Genomic DNA, 17,981 nt, shown 5'->3' with positions numbered 1-17,981 from the left:
CAAAGTAGTTTTGGAGTTTTACATTAATCAATCCATTATACTACCTACCTTTTTTCCCAGGCCCCATTCCAATCCAGGGGAACAGGCTCTGCAAACCCTTGACTGTAAACGAGCTCTACCTTTCTATTTAGACCGTACACTTGCCCACAGGAAGAGCACTCAGTTATTCGTCTCTTTCCATCCCAACAAATTAGGGCAACCTGTGGGTAAGCAGACTCTCTCCTCCTGGTTGGCGGACTGTATATCTTTTTGCTACCAGCAAGCAGGCATTCCTTTTCAAGACCGTGTCAAAGCACACTCTGTGAGGGCCATGGCGACTTCAGTAGCACACCTATGCCTATGTCCTGCGTAACCTATTTCCAACTTGACATACCAACACCCTTCCACCTGCCCGGTGGGGTTCAGGATGCCCTCTGCCAAATTCCACCCCAGTTGTTGTGCCTGTTGCAAGCCTTTGGGTACATTTGGTGCATGTCCGGACATTCTCAGCTCGGTACTCACCCATATGTGAGGACTACCATCCTGCTCGTCCTGTGAGAAAGCAAATGTTGCTTACCTGTAACAGGTGTTCTCACAGGACAGCAGCTGTTGGTCAAGTTGGACTCCCAGATCTCTTACGAAAGGTAGTTCTGTATTGAACTTGCAGGCAGGGTCTGAGACTGAGAGGGGTTTATGGAGGGAGTTCGAGGAAATGAAGAGGAGCTCAGTTTTATTGGTATTCAGGGCCAAGTGAAGTGAGGTAAGCAAAGAATTTATGGATGTAAGGCAGGTTTCCCAATGCTTTAAGGTGTCGGAGATGGAGGAGTGGATGGGGATGATGATTTGTACATCATCAGCGTAAAGAAAGAATTTAAGTTTGAGGTCGGAGAGTAGATGGCAAAGGGGTGTGAGGTATATGTTGAAAAGGGTGGAGGAGAGGGAGGAGCCTTGTGGGACTCCTTGCAGTAGAGGGCGAGGGGAGGAGATTGCATTACCAATTTTGACTGAGAATTTTCTATTGGTTGAATAGGATTTGAGCCATGAGAGCGCAAGGCCAGAGATACCAATGATTTCAAGGCGGGCAAGAAGGTGGTTGTGACATATGGTATCAAAGGCCGCAGATATGTCTAGGAGGGCAAGGAGGTAGCTATGGCCCTGGTCCATTCCTATAAGGAGGTGATCAGAAAGGGTGAGGAGGAGTGATTCTGTGTTGAAGTATTTTCGGAAACCGAATTGTGAAGTGTGGAGAATATTGTGGTTTTCCAGGTAGTCCATTAGCTGCGAATTTACCACTCTTTCCATTATCTTGGCAATGAAAGGGAGGTTTGAGATTGGCCGAAAGTTTGCTGGGTCTTGTGGATCAAGGGAGGGTTTTTTAAGGAGGGGTTTGACAACAGCTTGTTTAAGGGTGTCAGGGACAGAGCCTGTAGATAGAGAAGAGTTGATGATGTCAGCTATCGCTCTGGATATAGAATTAGGGATGGTCAGGAGTAATTTGGGGGGGATAGTGTCGCTCGGGTGGGTGGCTGGTTTTAGCTTTTTGAGTATTGATTCTATTTCTTTGGATGAGGTGAGGTCGAGGGAGACAAAGGCAGGAGTGGAGGGGACAGGGTTTGGCGGGGGAGAGGGAGAGGAGTCAGGGAATCTAGAGAGAAGAATCTTTGTTTTATTGTGGAAGTAGTGTGCGAGTTCTACGCACTTAGCATCGGCATCTGCGTCTATTATGTTGGGCGAGGTAGGATTGATGAGACCTGCAATATAAGAGAAAAACGCTTTGGGGTTGTATTTGTAGTCGTGGATCTTAGCAGCGTAGAAATCTCTTTTGTGCTTCAGGGTAGAGAGTCTGTAGTGATGTAAGGCAGTTTTGTAACTAGCAGCATGCTGCGGGGTGGGGTGCTTGCGCCAAGTTCTCTCTTTTTGTCTGAGTTTGTTTTTTAATGTTCCTAGCTCGAGGGTGTACCAAGGGTTGGAATGTTTAGAGGCAGTGTTTATGACACGTTTGGAGGTGGGACAGAGTTTGTTGGCTATCTCATCTGTAAGGTTGCTCCATGATGTTATTGCGGAGGCAGGGTTGGAGTAGTCTAAATTGGGCAAGGAGTTGGATAAAGCTGCGGCAAGTTCGTCACTGGGACAGGATTTCCTAGAAGTAATGGTCTTGAGTAGAGTGTTCGTTCTTGGGGGGGGGGCATTGATGGAGAGAAGACTTTCAATTAAATAGTGGTCAGACCAGGGAACAGGGGTGCAAGAAGGGGAGGTCGAGGCATGGATGTTGGGGGTGGTGAAGATCAAATCCAGGGTATGGCCAGCCTTGTGGGTGGGGGAGGTGATGATTTGCTGGAGGCCTATAGCTTGAAGGGAATTGAGGAAGGTGTCACAGGATGAAGAAGGGATTAGTGCATCAGCATGGAGATTGAAGTCTCCAAGGATGATGGTAGGGATGTCAACGTTGATAGAGTCAGCGATGAATTCTATGATAGGTGAAGGGTTAGATTCAAGCAAGGTGGGTGGGGCATAGACCAGACAGATTTGTAGTTCAGGCGATTTGAAAAGACCTATTTCTAGCTTGGGCGGGGTGATGATGTGAGCCTGTTTAAGATTTAGGACTTTTTTAGCTGCGAGTAGGAAGCCGCCACCTCGTTTTTTACGTCTGGGGATTGAAAAGATATCATATAGAGGGGAGACGATTTGGTTGATATCAACAATATCAGTATCTTTAAACCAGGTCTCAGTAACAGCGCAAATATCTGGTTTGCAGTCAGTTAGTAAATCGTTGAGTATAGGTACCTTTTTTGTGAGGGATTGTGTGTTGAATAGTATTAAAGAGATGGTGGTGAGGCCTAGGAGCTGTGTGAGCGGGGTTGTAAGAATGGGGATAAGGGATTTGCGTAAGGGAGGAGATTTGTGGACAAAAGAAGGGAAGAGTCTAGCGAGGGGATGATGGATACGGGGGATTGGGTATGCAGCCATCTTCGTGGGGGGGGGGATAGAACCTATGAGAGGGGTACTGCTCTGAGGCAAGGGGGTGGTGGGGTTGAGTAAAGTTGGTGGTGGGTCTTCAGAAGGAGGAAAGTTAGGAAGTCTTTATCGAGGGGTGGAGAAAGGATACAAATAGAGTGAAACACAGAAGCACAAAGTGGGCACAAAGGGGCGCACTAAGGGTATGCCCCTTAGTCGCGCGCCTTTGGCGCGCGACGCTTGTCATCTGCGCCGTGTATCTAAAGGGCTCCTGCCCTGTAGACGATGAGGTCAGAGTGGGCGGGAAGAGGGCGGGCCGAAGTGTTCAGCAGGCCGCGTGGTGGTAGCAGAGCTCTCCCGGACCCTGACGGGTCTCGTGCCGAGAGCACGGGGAGGCGGTGAGCACGCTGGAGCTGCGGGTCAAGAAAGCGGTGAAAAGGAAAACTTGCCGTCTGCGCCGTGGATTTAAAGTGCTCCTGCCCTGTAGACGATGAGGTCAGAGTGGGCGGGAAGAGGGTGGGCCGAAGCGTTCAGCGGGCCGCGTGGTGGTAGCAGAGCTCTCCCCGACCCCGACGGGTCTCGTGCCGAGAGTACGGGAGGCGGTGAGCACGCTGGAGCTGCGGGTCAAGAAAGCGGCGAAAAGGAAAACTTGCCGTCTGCGCCGTGGATTTAAAGGGCTCCTGCCCTGTAGACGATGAGGTCAGAGTGGGCGGGAAGAGGGCGGGCCGAAGCGTTCAGCGGGCCGCGTGGTGGTAGCAGAGCTCTCCCGGACCCCGACGGGTCTCGTGCCGAGAGCACGGGGAGGCAGTGAGCACGCTGGAGCTGCGGGTCAAGAAAGTGGCGAAAAGGAAAACTTGCCGTCTGCGCCGTGGATTTAAAGGGCTCCTGCCTGTAGACGATGATGTAGACATGATGTAGACATCTGTGGGACATTAGGATTTAGCTTAACTCCCAGGTATTTTACCCACTGTTTGGCTTTCTTAAATGTCAATTGGGCCGCCAACTCCCCATATGCGGGTGCTGCCATGGAAATATTCAGCAGTTCTGACTTGTCCTTGTTCATTTTAAACCTGGACACCCTCCCAAATGCTCGGATCTCCTGTACTAGTTCCTTTAAGGATATTTTGGGTTGAGTAACTGTAAACAGTACTCAACCCGAAACAGTCTGCAAAGAGAGAAGTTAAATCACAAGCAGATTGTGATAAATTGCAGGAAGACCTTGTGAGACTGGAAAATTGGGCATCCAAATGGCAGATGAAATTTAATGTGGATAAGTGCAAGGTGATGCATATAGGGAAAAATAACCCTTGCTGTAGTTACACGATGTTAGGTTCCATATTAGGTGCTACAACCCAAGAAAGAGATCTAGGTGTCATAGTGGATAACACATTGAAATCGTCGGTGCAGTGTGCTGCGGCAGTCAAAAAAGCAAACAGAATGGTGGGAATTATTAGAAAAGGAATGATGTATAAAACGGAAAATGTCATAATGCCTCTGTATCGCTCCATGGTGAGACCGCACCTTGAATACTGTGTACAATTCTGGTTGCCGCATCTCAAAAAAGATATAATTGCGATGGAGAAGGTACAGAGAAGGGCTACCAAAATGATAAAGGGAATGGAACAACTCCCCTATGAGGAAAGACTAAAGAGGTTAGGACTTTTCAGCTTGGAGAAGAGACGACTGAGGGGGGGATATGATAGAGGTGTTTAAAATCATGAGAGGTCTAGAACGGGTAGATGTGAATCGATTATTTACTCTTTCGGATAGTAGAAAAACTAGGGGGCACTCCATGAAGTTAGCATGGGGCACATTTAAAACTAATCGGAGAAAGTTCTTTTTTACTCAACGCACAGTTAAGCTCTGGAATTTGTTGCCAGAGAATGTGGTTCGTGCAGTTGGTATAGCTGTGTTTAAAAAAGGATTGGATAAGTTCTTGGAGGAGAAGTCCATTACCTGCTATTAAGTTCACTTAGAGAATAGCCACTGCCATTAGCAATGGTTACATGGAATAGACTTAGTTTTTGGGTACTTGCCAGGTTCTTGTGGCCTGGATTGGCCACTGTTGGAAATAGGATGCTGGGCTTCATGGACCCTTGGTCTGACCCAGTATGGCATTTTCTTATGTTCTTAAGTTTTGTATACAGACTCACCCACTTGGATGCCTTTGATGGCTGGACATCGACGGACTATTTCTAATTGGTGTGCCACCTTCCCCAGCTCCAAATCATGTAATGCTCTACATGCCTCTTTTAATTGATGTGTGATATGAGCCTCCATGTGTTGTTTGCGTCTGAGTTCCAACACAGCAATAGATTCTAAAAGCTGTAGCCGCTTCTTGGCATTTTCTCGTTTAACATTCGCTGCCCTGGAAATAAATAATCCCCTTAGCACTACTTTCAGGCTTTCCCATAACGTGCCCGGAGACACCTCCCCGTTGTCATTAGTGTCAAAGAAGTCCTGAATCGCCTGTTTGATCTCCTCTACATATTCCTTGTCATCTAATAAGCAATCATTGAGATGCCAGAATATAGTCCCATGTTCCCCTCCCGACTGGCACAGCTTTAACCATATCACAGAGTGGTCCGACCAGGTTATATTACCAATGTCTGCATCTAGGATTTGGCTCACTAGTGCTTTATCAATTAGGAATTAGTCAAGTCTTGAGTAGGAGTGTTGTGGGTTTGAGAAATAAGTGTAATTACGTGATGTGGGATTTAGCAATCTCCATATGTCGGTAAGTCCTCTGTCCTCTATCAGATGTTTCAGCGCTTGTCTCCCTCTTTTCCCTCCTCCGGTTCCAGATCCAGTGTTATCCAAATATGGATTCCTAATTATGTCAAAATCCCCACCAATGATTAAGTGACCTTCGGACCAGTCCTCGATTAATTTAGATATCTTTTGAAAAAAATCTGCCTGCTCACTTGTGGGAGCTTATATGTTAACCAGTGTGTATAGTGATTTATGTATCGTCACTTTCAGCATTATATATTGGCCCTCTACATCCCTTAATATTGTGCCCACTTCTGCTGTGATGTGGTTAGAAAACAAAATACCCGCCCCACCTTAGTGGCAGCAGCATGATAATAAAGAGGATAATCCCTTGAGGATAAAAGTTTCTCAAACCTTTTAGCCAGGTGTGTCTCCTGGCAAAACACAATATCAGCATTCTGATATTTCATGTCATGAAAAAAGGTTTTCCTCTTCATTGATGTATTCAAGCCTTTGGTATTTATGGAAACTATTTTTAAGCTATTCATCTGTGTATATAATAAAGTTTTTACCACCTCTCGTAGCTTTCCCTCTTGTCTCAGCTTTATGGTGTCCGCTAACAACACCATGTCTTGGTTTCCCCCTGACATCCCGCCATAGAATACTGATCTATACCCCCCTTTCGCCCCCACCCTTCCCATTTCCCACGTGACCCACTATCTCTGTGGGTCTCTCCCTTGGAGAGTGATGTCATCACCGAGCAAGCCCCCCCCTCACCTCCCTACCCTCCCTCTTCATTTGGTTATACAAGAACAGTCTTATTGCCTCTTCAGCAAATAACAAGAAAGTAAACAGAACATGTAACCTAAATTGATAATGAGGCTATGTTTCATCTTTGTACCCTCTCTGTGAACTTGGAGTCTGCATAATCTTACGAATACCTCAGAAGTGTCCCTTCACCTCATCCTGGGCCTTTGGATGCATTAGAGTCCCCTGAGTTTCTGCGTAGCCTTTTCCCACCTTTGGGCACTCTTTGCCATTTTGGGTAGTCCCTTTGAAATGCTATCCCCGATGTCCCTGCAGCCGTGGTCCGTCTGTCCTCAGTCATGAAGCCCGCTCACGAAGGATATCCTCATCTTCTGTCACTTTTTGTCTCTAGATGTGATGCCATTGATGGTAAAACTGAGTCCGACAGGGAAGAGCCAGCGATATCGAAAGTTTTGGCCCCGCAGCGCTTGCACCACTTGCACCACTGCCCGGAACTCACATCGTTTTTGTATGGTGGTGAGCGCCAGATCTTGAAATATTTCAATCTTTTGGCCATTCCATGTCACAGTTCCTTGTTTCCTGGCAGCTCTCATCACCTTTTCTTTAACAGCAAAATTATGAAAGCAGGTGATTATGTCTCTTGCCTGATTATTCCTCGGTGCCCCCAGTGTCCTGTGTGCTCTGTCTAGCGAGATGTTTGTTGTGCCTTCTGGGGTATTTCCATCATGCAGCAGTTGTAAACATATTTCTTGGACTACCCTGTAGCTGTCTGTATTCTCAGCATTTTCTGGGATGCCACGGAAGCGTAGATTGGACTGCCTCAATCTATTTTCCATGTCTTCCAGATGTCTGGATAACTCTTCCTGCGTGTCCTTTATTTTTTGTTGTTCCTCACTCAGGTATTGAGTGGTTGTTTGTTGCTCCTCTAGGCCATCCTCCGCAGTTTCCACATAGCGCGTCAGCTCATTGACTTCCGTTTTGAGGCCCACCGTTTAGTCTTCCATCTCCTGACGATATTGTGCCATATCTTCACGTAATGCCCCAAACCATGCTTTAAATTCCGCTGGGGAGGGTAACTCACTGTCTCCCTTCTCTGTTTGCCCAGAGATTACCTCCTCCTCCATTCCCGGCATCGTTCCAGGTCCGTCTGCCATTTTGTCCCTCTGCTCCGTTTCCAGCTCTGCCTCTGCTGCAGCAAATGAAAAATATTTTAAGTCTGTTTTTTTTTTGCAGCTGTTATGATGGCTGTAAGGAAGTTGCTGCTTCGGTTTTCGGCAAGAACCGAGGTTTTAATCCGCTGATGCCTGCTGATTATGGGAGCGGGAGGTGAGGAGCCCAAGGCTCAGGCGTCCATCCTGCGCGGTGATGTCATCCGCCCTCAGCCATTTATATTCAATAGTGCAGCTATACCACTGAATTATCACTCCAAAGTTAGCCAGATAAGTTTACCTGACTGACTTTGCAATCCGGCCAGTGACGGAATATTACCCCCTTGATACTCTGCTTTCTTTCCAATAGAAGCAGATTATAAAACAAGTTTCAACTCAATAGTTATAGTACATTTGTAGACAGTCATTTATAATCACAACTGAACTAAATTTACAATAGATAGCATAACAGGGTGTATAACTTACAATCAGGAAAAGCAAGTTTGCTTACCATAAACAGTGTTTCCGTAGATAGCAGGATGAATTAGCCATGCTTTCTGGGAGCGTGGTGTAGGTGGAGTTTCTCTCTAGTAGTGACAGAGTTTTTAACTCTGTGCGTCTGCGCGGTCGTCTTCCCACGCGATTCCATTTTTTCTCTGCAGTCTCTTTGTAACCAAGCAGATGTGTAGCAAAATCAAAGGCAGGAAATAGTAGTAGTAGTGGACTGTCTAGGGAGGCGGGAGGGATCGCATGGCTAATTCATCCTGCTATCTACGGAAACACCGTTTACGGTAAGCAAACTTGCTTTTTCCCGTTGATAGCAGGCTGAATTAGCCATGCTTTCTGGGAGTCCCAAGCTCCCGGGTTGTGTCTGAACAGGTGTGCTGTTTAAGTTCAGGACAACAACCCATGAATAGAGTAGACAGTCCTAAGTGTCAGGCAAATTGGACAAGACTGCTGTGCCCAATGTAGCATCGGAAGAAGCTTGCTTGTCAATGTAGTAGTGTGATGTGAAGGTATGCAGAGAAGACCAAGTTGCCGCTTTGCATATTTCTTGTAGTGGAACTTTCTTTAGATGGGCAGTTGAAGTAGCGGTGGCCCGTATTTGTTGGGCCTTAGGTTTGCTATTAAGTGTGATAGAGCGTTTGTTGTAACAGAATTATATGCATTGGCTTAACCAGTTTGCAATGGTTCTTTTGGTAACAGGTTTTCCCGGATTGTTTGGTTGAAGGAAAGAAATAATTGAGATGGTCTTGATGGGGAAAATGTTTTCTGTTTGTAATAGGCTAAAGCTCTCTTACAGTCCAATAATGTAGGAGTTTATCACGATCAGTATGATGAGGTTTGGTTTTGAAGATTGGTAGTGTAATCGTTTGATTGAGATGGAACGCTGTAACCACCTTTGGAAGGAAGGATGGATGAGTACGGAGGGTGACTTTGTCATGATAAAATTCCAAGTAAGGAGAATAGTGAAGTAAGGCTTGTAGCTCACTTACCCTTCGTGCTGATGTAATAGCTACCAGAAAAAACGTTTTCCAGGTTAGGTATTTTACATGGCTTGAGTCCAAAGGTTCAAAGGGAGAAGCCATGAGTTGTTCGAGTACAATGTTCAGATCCCATGGTACAGGAGGCTTCGTAATTGGTGGCCTTAAGTGAAGTATGCCCCGCATGAATCTAGAAATTAGTGAGTGATTAGAAATTGGAAGACCTTGGTGATGGTGGAACGCAGCAATGGCGCTAATATGTATGCAAACTGAAGAGTACACTAGACCTGAGAGGTAAGCGTATGAAGATATTCCAGTTGCTGGGTTGAAGTAGATGAGAAAGGATCTAGGTGCCTTGGTTGACACTATTGTGTATAACGATGCCATTTTCCCGCATAGTTACGTCTAGTCGAGGGTTTCCTAGACGCGAGCAGTATGTCTTCTAAATTTGAAGAGAGACCTAAGTGGCTTAATACTTGCCAATCAACCTCCATGCTGTCAGATGCAGGGATTGGTGCATTGGGTGGAGGAGGGATCCCCTTTCCTGAGTTAACAGGTGTGGATGGTACTCCAGGGGAATGGGTGGGCGTATGGAGAGTCGCATGAGATACGCATACCATGGTTGTCTTGGCCAAGCTGGAGCTATTAAGTCTGCTGTGTCCTGAATGCATTTCTGAATTGTTTTGGAGATGAGTGGAATGGGTGGATAGGTGTACAGCAAGCCCTCCGTCCATGGAATGAGGAAGGCGTCTGGAGCATAATGAAGTTTGCTTGGGTAAATGGAGCAAAAAATCCATGTTTGTCGATTGTTTTGAGTTCAGAATAGATCGATGGTTGGGTAGCCTCATTCTTGAAAAATGTCATGAGCTACTTTGCGATTTAGTGTCTATTCGTGTGGATGAAAAATTCTGCTGAGGTGATCCGCTATGACATTGTCCAGGCCCTGTAGATAAGTAGCGTGAAGTGTTACTCCGTTTGCATTCGCCCAAACAAATATGCAAAGGGCTTCCCGACACAGTGTCCATGAACCGGACCCTCCTTCCTTGTTTATGTAGAACATCGCAACTTGGTTGTCGGTGTAGATCATGAGGCTTTTGTGACAGACTTGAGGAGAGAAGGTCTGGAGTTCTTTCCAGATTGCGCGAAGCTCCAGGAGGTTGATCTGGTACGTAGTCTCTTGACGCAACCAGCAACCTTGAGTTTTTAGGTGTAAGAGGTGGGCTCCCCAACCTTTTCTGGATGCATCCGTCGTTAGCAACAGTTGATGTGAAGGCAATCGAAAGGGAGCTCCCGAAGTTAGGTTTGCGAGAGATATCTACCAGTGCATATCCAAGCGCATTTGTTTGGTGATTTGAACCTTGGTAGAGAGGGGTTGCGGGAACTGTGACCATTGAATCTTTAAACCCCATTGAAGACGTTACATGTGGAGCCTTGCGAATGGGACTACGTGGATTGCCGCCACCATGTGACCAAGCAATTGGAGGACTCGACGTGCTGGAGCATGGGATTAATTGAGAAGTCTGTGAGCTAAGGAGGAGAGAATTTTGAATTCTGTCTTTTGGAAGGAAAGATCTTTGTTTTCTTGTGTCGATGAGGGCTCCAATGAATTGAAGTGTCTGGGTTGGCTGTAGATTGGCTTGTCGTAATTTATTAGGAAACTTAATGCCTGTAGACAAGTTATCGCTTGTACAGTGTGTGCACGTAGAGTGGCTGGATCCGACGCCACTAACAGCCAATCGTCCAATTAGGGAAAGATTTTAATTGATAATTTCCTGAGGTGAGCCACCACCACCACTAAACATTTTGTGAAAACTCTTGGGGCTGAAGAAGGGCCAAAGGGCAGGACCTTGTATTGGTAGTGTTCATTCAGGGCTTGGAAACAAAGGTATTGCCACGAAGAAGGGTGCATGGGGATATGGGTGTAAGCATCCTTCAGGTCTATGGAATATAGCCAGTTGCTGGGTTTCAGAAGGGGTAGTATGTTTTTGAGAGAGGTCATCTTGAACTTTTCTCTTTGGATGTATTTGTTGAGATTCCTTAAATCCAAGATTGGACGAAGGCCTCCTGATTTTTTTGGAATGAGAAAGTAGTAGGAATAGAATCCCTGTTTTCTTTTTGATAGAGGAAGTCTTTGAATGGAGTGTTGGAGACGTAAGTTTCTTAATTCTTCTTGAATAAAAGAGGCATGGGGTGATGTGCCCCTGAGAGGGGGAACATGGGGAATTACTGGAGGAGTTATGAAATTTAGACAATAACCTTCTCTGATGATATCTAACACCCAGTGATTGGTAGTTATTTCTATCCAGTTGGTATAGAAATGTTGTAGGCGACTTCCTATGAATAGCAGTGGGGGTGGCTTGGAACAGCTCAAAAAGCCGGTGGTTGCTTCTGAGGAGCTGCAGTGGCTTGTTTCTGCGGAAGTTGTTGTCTAGAGCATCCACGAGACTGGTGAGTTTGAGGCTGGAATCGTGGTTGAATATAGTGTTGAGGACGATAAGGATGGAAAGGTCTGAATGACGTTCTTGGGTATGTACACCTCCTAAAATTAGGGTAGAATCCTTTGTAGGAAGCGTGGAGATCTATAGGTGTTGTTAGTGAAAGTACTGCCGAATTTTGCTCTTTTAATTGTGCAACGATTTTGGCAAATTTGTCGCCAAAAAGATTGTCTCCCATGCAGGGGATATCAGCCAATTTTTTGTAAATGTCCTCTCGTATTGAGCTAGCTCTTAACAAAGCTATTCTGCATACTGCGATGGCTGTGGCAGCACCTCGAGAGGTAGACTCGAAGGATTCATAAACGGCGAAGGATTCATAAATGGCAAAGTCCTTCCTCCATGTCAGTGAAGGGTTGTGGTAAGGGGTTGTCCGAGACTATGCAGAGTAGACGCAATTTTTGAAGTGTTTCAAAGAGATATTGGATTATGTAAAATTGGTGATGTTCAATTTTGGTGGTTAACATGGAAGTATGATACACCTTTCGTCCAAAATCATTTAAAGATTTATAATCTTTACCAGATGGCGAATTAGCATGGAGCTTTGATCACTTTGCCTTGGAGAGGGCAGACTCCCTGTCCAATTATGAGGTAATTGAGTAGAGTTGTAAAGAGTAGAATTCCGCATCCTATACTTTAAATCTGTTTTCCTTGATGTTGGACCAGAAGAGAAAGGTTTTTCCCAGGTCTTGTGCAGAACTGAATTTAAAATTGTATGAGGAGGTAACGCAGTAGGCTCTGGTGGCATTTCAAAAATTTTTAGAATCTCCAGAACTTCTGATCTTGGATTCGGGATTTTACCAGTTTCTATATTCAGAAGGGCACCCACCTTTTCAACAGTTACACGATGTTAGCTTCCATATTAGGAGCTACCACCCAGGAAAAAGATCTAGGCATCATAGTGGATAATACTTTAAAATCGTCAGCTCAGTGTGCTGCAGCAGTCAAAAAAGCAAATAGAATGTTAGGAATTATTAGGAAGGGAATGGTTAATAGAACGGAAAATGTCATAATGCCTCTATATCACTCCATGGTGAGACCACACCTTGAATACTGTGTACAATTCTGGTTGCCGCATCTCAAAAAAGATATAGTTGCGATGGAGAAGGTACACAGAAGGGCAACCAAAATGATAAAGGGGATGGAACAGCTTCCCTATGAGGAAAGGCTGAAGAGGTTAGGGCTCTTCAGCTTGGAGAAGAGACGGCTGAGGGGGGATATGATAGAGGTCTTTAAGATCACGAGAGGTCTTGAACGAGTAGATGTGACTCGGTTATTTTCACTTTCGAATAATAGAAGGACTAGGGGGCATTCCATGAAGTTAGCAAGTAGCACATTTAAGACTAATTGGAGAAAATTCTTTTTCACTCAATGCACAATAAAGCTCTGGAATTTGTTGCCAGAGGATGTGGTTAGTGCAGTTAGTGTAGCTGGGTTCAAAAAAGGTTTGGATAAGTTCTTGGAGGAGAAGTCCATTAATGGCTATTAATCACTTTTACTTAGGGAATAGCCACTGTTATTAATTGCATCAGTAGCATGGGATCTTCTTAGTGTTTGGGTAATTGCCAGGTTCTTGTGGCCTGGTTTTGGCCTCTGTTGGAAACAGAATGCTGGGCTTGATGGACCCTTGGTCTGACCAAGCATGGCAATTTTTTATGTTCTTATGTTCTTATGCATAAGTTAAGTCTTCCGGTGGGGAATAGGGTTCCGGAAGACTCTCTGGGGGGTCAGAAGGCTTACCTGTGGACGAACTTGGAGAAGAGGTTGACCACTGAGAGGCAGGGCTATCCGGACACTCTCGGTGTGGAGATGATGTAGGTGGTCGAGTAGGTTTTCATGGACCCGGTGCATCTGTTGGTAGAGATGGAGTTGCGGGTCGTGGGTGAATGGATTATAAATCCTGGAAGAAGGTATTGAGAGCCTGAGAAATCTGAAGAATAGCCTTGGATGCGAGAGGCGGCTGCGGTTGTAAAGGAAGCAGAGACAGATGGTCCAGAGATACCATCTTTTTTGGCTCCTGTGGCTCTCCCTGGGGGGACCCTGGCCTATTATGAGATGATGACGACCAATCCGAGAGTGAAGCCTCACTGAGTGAAGGAGCCGCAGAGGATTTTGATCCTGAAGATATTTCAACGTCAACTTCAGATTCTTCATCATGTTGACTCGAGGCAATAGAAAGGAAGGGATCCCGAAGTATATGTTTGGTGTTCTGGGTCTTCTTTTTTGGCTGTTGTACTCCTGGGAGCATTTGCTTCGAGGAAGGAGTTGTCTGAGCCAGTGGTATAGACTGCGCCGGTGCTTCGATGGGAACGATGGGCCCTGTATCCCGAGAGGCTCATTTGAGGATTTATGAGGCATAGCCTCGACCCTTTTCTTTGGCGCTTTTGGAACTTCATACCTGATAGCTGTATGGTGGTCCCCCGGCTCCAGCGATGCAGCTCACTTCAATGCCTTCTTTGGTGTCTTCACTGGTCCTGGCGTAGAATGCATCGAAGGCGATCTGAGGCACGCTACTCTTGCAGCGCAATGCCTTCGGGCCCGGGGAGACATCCGATCACAGTCTCCACATGAGGCTTGGTCATGCTCCGGGCCCAGTAATTATGTCCATCTGTTATAGACATAATTTTGCCACACTGGCAGTATTTAAAACCGGATGGCTTAGGAACCATTACTGCCAGAAAAATTCCGAAAAAAGACGCAAAAGTTCACGAAAAAATGAGACGAGGAGTGAGAGAGAAAAAACCCTGTGTGCTATCGGCTCACGGGAAAAAAAGAGACTGAGGAGAAAAATGGAATCACGAAGGAAGACAACCACGCAGATGCACAGAGTTAAAAACTTTGTCCCTACTAGAGAGAAACTCCGCCTACTCCGGTCGCGTCGACGCTCCCAGAAAGCATGGCTAATTCAGCCTGCTATCAACGGGAAACCTTCTTTTTCAGTTTTTTTTTCCCTAGGAATTTATCATGGTTTTAAATGGAAGAAAATTAGTGGGTAAAAGAGTAATTTTTCCACCAATTTTTCTCCTATTTGTTTATTATAATAAACACATAAATTCCGAAGATAAACTAAAAACTGAAAACAAAGGTCCCTCCTTCTAGTCCTTAATTGACAGAAGAGATAGATAAGTTGGAAAGAGTGAGTGCCTCTGCTGGGGAATCTAAAGGAAGGTGTGGACCTTAGCTTTGTGAAGGGAGCCTTGCCTGTCACTAACAATTTTTCCCAAAGTATGGTAATTTTCCTAAATTAGAGGTAGTAAGAGGAGTGGTTGAATTTTGGAATTCCTCCCATTGCCCCATTGCTTGAACCTCACCTTTTTGAAGGAGAGGCAACGTATGGGATTTAGAAACCCTGGGAGTATGCCTAGTGGGTAGAGGGTAGAGGAGAGCAGCTAGAGATCACTCATGGATCTCAAGCTGGTTGGAGTTGGAGAGAAAAGGAAGGAGGAGAGTCCATTTGAGTCTCAGCTGAGAAGAGCTGTTCGGAGATTCATCCATAATCTCTACTGGAGGAAAAGTGGTTTGACTTTTTGGAGATTTTTGTATTAGACCTTGTCTGAAGGGAAGGGTTACCCCAGAGGATTTGGGTCAAAGATCTCTTTTTGCCTGAGCATCTGCAACAGCAAGGGTGAAGAGAGTTCCAGAGATCCCTGAAGGAAAGAGAGTTCTTTGTTGAAGTTTTGGATTACAGAGAAGTTGGAATCCCATTTTGCTAGTTTTGCAGGACGTGGGGACTATTCTTCCACTATATTTTGATGCATGTTGGAATTACACTCTAACTATCCCACCATCACTGGTGAGGATGTCTTTTCTCAGAATGAAGGTGTAAGAACAGGAAGGGAAGTGATTAGGAGAAGAATGGACAGAGAAATCATCTGCTTTTTGGTGATTATTGGATGTATGCCGATTTTTATTTTTGTAAACTTGGCTTGGATCCTCTTCTTTAAGTTACAGTAAAGACTAGGTGTATGTCAATCTGTCCAGCCTTTATTTGAACACCAACTACAGACTCCAGTATTTTTCTTTGGAGATTACCCCAGCGTGGATTTACTAGGGGTTTTGCTTTTGTCTTTCCTTCTCTTATTTTTTACTATTATTTATTTATTTATTTATTTATAGGTTTTTATATACCGATAACCGTTTGCACATCGTATCGGTTTACATTACATATATATTACTATATGGCATTTCCTGGAAACATTTGATATAGAATATTTATTTATTTATTTATTTATTTAACATTTTTCTATACCGACCTTCATGGTTAAATACCATATCAGATCGGTTTACATCGAACAGGGGTATATAACTGAGATTGAAGAAACAAAGAAACAAAAGTTACATTTAACGAGGACCGTGAACTTGGAAGCTTAGGTAGCTGGAAGAAAAAGGCCCGAAGAGGGCATCAACTTAGATTAAGTTAAAGAGGCATAACAAATTCCAGTCTAATGTAAGTCCAAATATTAGAGGAAGTATCTATGCAGATCAGGTAGTCGGGGGAGGAGGGAGGTTCCATTGTTCGTGAGTAGCTTAAACACCTAATGTGTGTCCCAGGGATCTGGGAAGGCTTGGCGGAACAGCCAAGTTTTGAATTTTTTCTTAAATGTTAGCAGGCAAGGTTCCAGCCTGAGTTCTGCGGGGAGGTTGTTCCAGATGGCTGGGCCTGCTGTCGAAAATGCTCGGTCCCTGGAAGAGATGAGTCGCGTGGCTTTGGTTGGAGGGGCTTGTAGCGCTCCTTTGTAATTCAGTAATTGCTAATTCTTTCATGTTCATTCTCCAGTTTGGTTTTTTTTTCTCTGTCCTTTATTTCCGGCTACTCTAGCCTCCAAGTTCATTTTCCCTGTTATTTGTAACTGCGCTTTGGCCTTCTTGTTATACGGTTTTTTTACTAATTTAACCCCTAAGTTTGATGTAAACCGGCCTGATATGACGCCTGTCATGAAGTTCGGTATAGAAAAAAATGTTAAATAAAATAAATAAATATTTCTCTCATTGGTCTGTTGGAGGTATGGAGTTTGAGAGGGATTTCAAGGTCGAGATAAAGGAGATTGTGGATGGATTTATGTATTAAAGTTAAAGATTTGTGTAGGACTCTGTGGTTAACTGGTAACCAGTGTAGGTTTCGGAGGATGGGTGTAATATGATCTCTCCGGTTGGTGCTGGTCAAGATTCTGGCCGCGGCGTTTTGTATCATCTGTAGTGGCTTGGTGGTTGAGCTGGGAAGTCCTGTGAGAAGAGCGCTGCAGTAGTCTATTTTGGCAAATATCAAGGATTGAAGAACTGTCCTAAAGTCGTGGAAATATAAGAGGTTTGAGTCTTTTTAATACCTGTAGTCTGTAGAAGCAGTCTTTGGTTATGGTGTTGATCATGCTCTTTAGATTAAGGCGGTTATCGAGTATTACCCCAAGGTCTCTAACCTGGGTATGGGTGAGGACATGGTTATGGTGAGTCTGTGACGAGAAGTTGTCTTGGTTGGCGGAAATGAGGAGGAGTTCAGTCTTACTGGCATTGAGGACCAAATTTAAACTGTTGAGGAGACTAGTGATAGATTGTAGGCAGTTGTTCCAGATCGAGAGTGATTTGGTAATGGATTCTGTTATGGGGATCAGGATCTGAACATCATCTGCGTAAATGTAGTGAATAAGGTTGAGACTTGTTAACAGTTGGCACAGGGGGAGGAGGTAGATATTGAAAAGGGTGGGGGACAGGGAGGATCCTTGAGGTACGCCCAGAGATGAATTTGTCGGTGGTGATTCTTTATTATTGATCCTGACCTTGAAGCTTCTATTACTAAGGAAAGACTTGAACCAGTTGTAGACTGATCCTGAAATGCCTATGTCTGATAGGCGATTCAGGAGGATGGCGTGGTTGACAGTGTCGAATGCCGCCGAGATGTCTAGGAGGATTAGAAGAAAGGAGTGTCCTTTGTCCAGACCCATAATAATATGGTCTGTTAGTGAGATGAGCAGGGTTTCTGTGTTGCGTGATTTGCGGAAGCCATACTGTGAAGGATGGAGTATATTGTGGTCTTCTAAATATTCTGAGAGCTGGGTATTAACCAACTTTTCTGTAAGTTTGGCTAAGAATGGAAGATTCGAGATGGGGCAAAAATTCGCTAGTGTCACGGAGGTACCCAGGAGGTACCCAGGGTCACGGAGGTACCCAGAAGAGAAGTCTTTCTCCCCATCTGTACTTGAACCCAGACCTGTAGCACTTCTAGTTACAGATAATACAACAAAACCAGGGACCAGCTACAGCTTTTTTTCCCCCAGAAATTGGGGGTAACATGCTGAGGGGTAGAGTAGTAGTACCTTGTTGATTTTTGGAGCATAACAATTGAAGGTAAGAAGTCTCATACTAGCCAAAACCACCAGAAATTGGGGTAACATGGTGAGGGGTAGAGGTAGTACCTTGTTGATTTTTGGAGCATAACAACTGAAGGAAAG

The sequence above is a fragment of the Rhinatrema bivittatum genome, chromosome 11, assembly GCF_901001135.1.
Source record: "Rhinatrema bivittatum chromosome 11, aRhiBiv1.1, whole genome shotgun sequence".
Lineage (NCBI taxonomy): Eukaryota > Metazoa > Chordata > Amphibia > Gymnophiona > Rhinatrematidae > Rhinatrema > Rhinatrema bivittatum.
The sequence above is the reverse complement of the archived record's forward strand: the minus strand, read 5'-3'. Positions refer to the sequence as shown.